Source organism: Manacus candei, unplaced genomic scaffold, assembly GCF_025592945.1.
Source record: "Manacus candei isolate 608988 ecotype Guabito, Panama unplaced genomic scaffold, ASM2559294v1 h1tg000003l, whole genome shotgun sequence".
NCBI lineage: Eukaryota > Metazoa > Chordata > Aves > Passeriformes > Pipridae > Manacus > Manacus candei.
In genome coordinates, this window is record NW_026138051.1 from 646540 (window position 1) to 652547 (window position 6008).

Consider the following 6008-nt stretch of genomic DNA (forward strand, 5'->3'; position numbering starts at 1 on the left):
GGCTCCAGAGCTGGGGACAAGCCAAAGGGAACCCGGCTTAGGGGACAGCTGTGTTATGTGGGCAGGGGACACCTGAGAAACAGAAACACTGGGGAGGAGAAGAAAGAGGAGAAGGAGGCAGACATTCCATGAGAATCCCCATCTGTAGGGAGAGGGAGTGGGGTCCAGGCCTGTAACACATCCCAGATGAGGTGGGAAGAGCTCACCAGAGCATGAGTCACTGCAGCAGAGGGGAGAGCAACTCTCTGATAAGAGGTGAAGCAACTTCCTCAGGCTGTTTAATCTTCATTCACTGACTGTGCCAACATGACTCTTGCACAAGTGTCCCCTGGGGAACCTTGGCATTCAAACCCCTCCGCTGGCTGCTGGACAGTCCTTGTGTCCTTCCTGGGCACACGGCAGTGAGGTTCTGGTGCCCACAGAGAGTGTGTGGCAGGGAGAGAAGGCAACTGCCTGCAGGGCCAGCCCAGATGAGGCTGGCTCTGGACACTCCAGGAGATCCCATTCCCAGCACAGACAGGACCCATTGCATCCCCACTGGCACAAGTAGCTGAAGTTAAAGGGCCTGTGTTGATGCCAGATTGGTACAAGCCCCAAAGCTCATGGCTTTGAAGATGGTTACATCCCATCTCATAGAATCAAGGAATCGCAGAATAGTTTGGGTTGGGAAGGGACCTTAAAGATTATCTATTCCACCCCTCTGCCACAGGCAGAGACACTTTTTTCTAGCCCAGGTTACTCCAAGCCCTGTCCAGCCTGGCCTTGGACACTTCCAGGGATGGGGCAGCCACAGCTTCTCTGGGCAACCTGTGCCAGGGCCTCCCCTCCCTCTGAGTAGTCTGAGTCTTCTCTCTTGAGTAAATCTCCCCAGTGGTTCAGCATTTCCTTCTGTTCTTAACCATTGTGCTTCCCTGCCCGTGTCCCTCATCTCTCTCAGACTGTTGAGGAGCCACCTGTGGGTCCTTCATGGCTGTGGGTCTGTCTGTGGGCGCGGGTCTGTCCGTGGGTCCGTCCGTGGGTCTGTCCGTGGGTCCGCCCGTGGGTCTGTCCGTGGGTCCGTCCGTGGTGCGGGTCCGTGCCCGCAGCCGCCGCGCGGGGGCAGGCGGAGACCGCGCGTGGGGCCGGGCTGTCGGTCCTGCGGGAATCTCTCCGGGACGGACGCGAGTCCTGGAGCAGGGGGAGCCCCGCGGGCTGCGTTGCCCTCGGAGGGTCCGGGGGCTCTCCGGAGAGCGGTGGGACAACGAGCTCTGGAACCGAGTCGACCCGGGGCTAAAGGGAAGGAATCCGGCGGGAACGGGCTCCCGAGCGCATCCAGGGGGTGAAGGGGGAACGGGGAGCGTGACGGGACAGGGGAGGCGCGGGCGGACGATGGGCCCCATGACGGGGTGCAGAGAGGAACCTGCCCTGGGACCATGTCCCCAGACTGCTCCCAAACTCCCCGCTCCGAGCTGGGGTTCCCGTTTGTGTCCGTCCCGGAGCCGGAGCTGGGCCGTGGGGATGGACGTCCCCGCTCGGGGATCCCACGGACAGACACCTCCAGAGTCACTCCCGTGGGTGCTGCCCGGGACCAGCGCCCGCTGCTGCCAAAAGCATCCCCTGTTTTGCCCCCATCTTGGGTTTATTCCCAATCTGCCTCGCTCCGGTCGGTCACTGCACACGCCCGTGTGAAAGCGGGATCTTTGTTTCGGGGTGCGGGGCCGGCGCACGCCCCACCTGCCACCAGCATCCCCTCCTGGGCTGCCGCGGTTGCCAGGGCGATGGATATGATGTGATAAACAGAGGGAAATGGGGATGACGCCAGCTGGGAAAGGGCAGAATGGATTTTATTTCACGTTTATGGAAGCACAAATTGCCATAAGAACCAACTTCCTTGTGAGCAAACAAGGGAAGCCGAGACCCTCTGGGCTGTGTGGGTCTCCCTGGGCTCCAGAGCAGCCTTTCAGCCAACAGCCCTGACCTGCTGCTTGAGCCAGGCTGTGGGTTTTCCAGGGAAATGTCTGTTTACATTCAGAGACAGATCTTGGGGTGTTTGGGAAGGCTCTGCTGGCAAGTGTGAGGCTGGGATGGCAAAAGCAGGACTCTCTGCTGGGAGCTGCAGCATGGGAGGAAGGGAAGAATGCTGTGACTCCAGGGTGAACAGGAGAGCTCTGCCACCTCTGACCAAGATGGGAGGAGGCTCCAGGAGAGATTATGGCCAATCTAACAGCAAATGAGGAAAAAGAAGTCCCAGATTTTGCATTTATGTTTGCACAAGCTCTGGTGGTTGATGTATTTCCATCTCTTTCTCCCACCTTCCTGGGCTCCACAATGTAGGGTTGGAGAGGCAAGAAAGACATTGAGAGGCTGGAGCTTGTCCAGAGAAGGGAGCTGGGAAGGGGCTGGAGCAGCTGGAGGGGCTGAGGGAGCTGGGAGGGCTCAGCCTGGAGAAAAGGAGGCTCAGGGGGGACCTCCTGGCTCTGCAATTCCCTGACAGGAGAGGGGAGCCGGGGGGGGGGGGGGGTCAGGCTCTGCTCCCAGGGAACAAAGGTCAGGATGAGAGGGAATGGCCTCAGGCTGTGCCAGGGGAGATTGAGGCTGAATATTAGGGAAACCTTCTTTCCCAAAAGGGTGGTGAGGCACTGGAAGAGGCTCCACAGGGCAGAGGTGGAATCACCATCCCCGGAGGGATTTAACAGATGTCCCCTGGAAGGGCGACAGCAAAGGAGTTTAGGGAAGATCAAATACCTTGGAGATGAATTTCCATCTGTAGGTAACAGTACCCACGAGGGGCTGGTGCTCTCCATGTGTCCCTGTGTGTCCCTGGCACAGCCCCTGCCATACAGATGGTTTCTGGTCGGAGCTGCAGCCCAGGAGCAGGGATGATCTGGCAGTGGTAATGTTATCCTCATGGCAGATGGAATTGCATTTACTGATTTTCAGACCCAGAAGGGCCCATGTACAACTATCTGGTCTGATCTGCAGGGAGGGGAGGGCTGCTCCAAGTGTAAAGGCCAGTGGAAAATGAGCCAAAGAATGCTAATCTGTACAAAGTCTTCCCAGGTACCCCACTCTACACGGCTCCTGCTGTCCTGCTTCCAGGCCATCCCACTGTGGGTGAAATGGAGAAGCCCTCAAGGAATTTTAAAGTGTCTACAGGAAATACCTGAAACTCTCTCCAGCAGGAAATGGAAGTGGAGGAGTTTGAGTGGCCACAAGGGCCGGGACACAGGCCTGGAGCATCCTCAGGCTGCAGCGGCTGCAGCTGAGGACGTGAGGGAAGGGGATCATCCACAGATGGTGAAACAAGGGGAGGGATCCTCTGCACTCCTTCACAAAGGCCCTGGTTGGATAATCCCCTGAGGAGAGGGGAAATGTGCTGCTGGTGCTGATGTGGATCATTTATGGGTGAAATGATTAGTGATTTGTGTTTTCAGTCAGCTGGACAAGAGCAAAAATCCATGGAGAAGCTGAAGCAGAAGCCAGGATCCATGGCTGTGCACCTCCTCGCCATGCCCCTCTGTGCAAGGCTCTTTGCCTGCTATTCCCCACTCAACTGTTCTCTCCATCCATCCCAATAGATGGATGAGCTGGGAAGCAGCTCCAGCCTGCCCGGGACATGTCCCACAGTCAGGACAGACAGGAACCCACCTGCAGAGATGTCCAGTACTCCTGGACCCCTGACCCACCAGAGACCTCCTGAGAAAAGAGATGGGGAGTGTCCTGACAAGTGCCTTGGGTAGAGGAGGAGAAGGAAGAAGAGGAGGAGCAGGAGGAGGAGGAGGAAGATGAGGAGGAGGCAGCAGGGTGAGGACACACATCCGCCGTCGGGAGCCTGTTGGGAGCTGAGCGATCCCCCCTCGCCCTCTGGTCTCCTCGTCAGTGGAACACGTGCACCAAGGGCCACCGCAATGAAATATATATTTATAACAATCATCATTATTATTCTTTCACCAATTTTCTCTCCCGTGGATGGAGCCTGGCAGAGACTTCAGAGCAGGCAGAACTGCTAAAGCAGAAAGTAATGGTGCCCCCAGGACGAATAAACGGAGCACTTCAAACCAGCAGATGCTGCAGAAAGCCCCAGTGCAGGAAATATCTGCGGAATGAATCGGGAGGTTTATGGAGCTGGGGCTGAAGGGCTGTTGGGATGTTTCACCAGCCCGGGAGGGGAAGGCAAATGAGGGAGGACCAGAGGCTGGCCCCTCGGAGTGTGGGTACCAGTGCCTGGGGCTGTGGGTACTGGTGTGGGACAACATTCCTCGGTGATTTAGGGATCTGACGTCAGCCCTGATAGGAAACATAGACAGCTCCCTGCCCATGGGTTCCCCAAATTGCCTGTGCAGGGACCATTGCCTCAGTGAAACCCTAGGAAGAGCCAAGAGGTCTGGGGTGGGCACAGGGAGGCCAGCCCTGGGGAAGGAAGGAGAGGGCTCTGACAGGTGTAGGAACAAGAGCTGAGGAGCAATAACTGCAGGCAGCATTCTGGTGGGGAATGGGAGGCCCCTGCCTCTCGCCCTCCTCACAATTTCCAGCTCCATCTATACCCACTCTCCATGCTCTCTGTGTGCCTGGTTTGGGGAGCCCTGGGCAGCACCCCAGGAGATGGGACCCAAAGGACAGAAGGCATCACTGACCGTGTGCAGCCACAGCCACCACCGCTGCCCCGTGCCAGCAAAAAAAATATCAATAAATCAAGAAAACAAGTTTCCTGTCCTGAAAAGCCTTCAAACTCTTCTGGGAAGAGCTCAGGCAATCCAGCAACAGCTGGGACAAAGGCATTCCTGCATGTGCTGCTGAGGTTTGGCACGTGTCTCCTAGTTCCAGGTTGGGGTTTTTTTTATAGTATGTCATAAAATAATGTTCTATATTCTATATATTTTTATGGCCAGCAGGAGAGCAGTAGAGGGTAGGGATGGCGGAAGGCTGGCCAGGAGGAGGGAGGCTTTGGGGAAGGAGTCTCCAGAGGAGCACCAAGACAGGCAGGTACACTGGGAGCAGGGCCTGGTGTGGTGTGGAGCAGGATCAGGGTGGGCAGGCAGTGAGGGCAGTGCCTGAATGCCTGCAGGGGGATTACCTGGGGCACAGCACAGTCAGAGCAGGGCAGGGGAAGGAGTGAGGGCTGGAGATGGGGTACAGCCCCGGCTGGCTTTGCTCAGGGGCATGTGAGAGGAAATCCCACGCTGTGGGCTGGGATGGTAAGAGTGAATACATCTGAAGATGTTTTGTCCACTCACAGGTGCTGTGTTGTAACAGCTAGAAAAGTGTGGGGGGATGAAACATTCTGACAAATTGCCCTCAGACTGACCCTTGAGTCCCTCGGAACGGAGGTGATGGTGATGGCACCTTGGCACAGAGGAGATGGCACCATGGACAAGCCCTTGGCTTTAGCCTGAGGCTGCAGGGGACTGACCTTACCCAGAGAGCCACCCCTTGGTGGGTGAGAGAACACGAGCCAGTGACAGCAAGACCTGAAGATGAGTTTTCAGGGAGTAAAATGTTTCTGGGAGGGCTTTGGTGCAGGGCTTTGGTGAGACAATCCAGAGTGTCAGGACTCAGGTGATGTTTTCTCCACTTCTCACCAGTGTTCCCGTGCCATGTAACTAGTGGCAGTGTCCCAGGACCTGCTCTGTCCCCGCAGCCCCACACTGTGGGGCTCAGCAGCAGAGCCAGGCTGAGCTGTGCCGGGAAGGGCACCGTGCAGAGCCAGCGCCAGGCTGGCACCCAGCCCTTGGCTGCACGATGGGGATCACTAGATGCTTTATTTTTAAGATGTTCACTAACTTTATGGGCTCTTTCCTGGCCAAGTGTGGAAGCTTGCCTGTGGTCTCTGGTGGCGTCTGTGGGCCGGCGCTGCCGGGGGAGCGGAGCAGGCGTGCCAGGACCTGTGCCAGGGCTGTGCCAGGACCTGTGCCGGGGCTGTGCCAGGACCTGTGCCAGGACCTGTGCCGGGGCTGTGACGGGGCTGTGCCGGGGCTGTGCCGGGGCTGTGCCGCTGTGGGTGGTGGGGCGGCAGCGCCGGCTCCATGGCC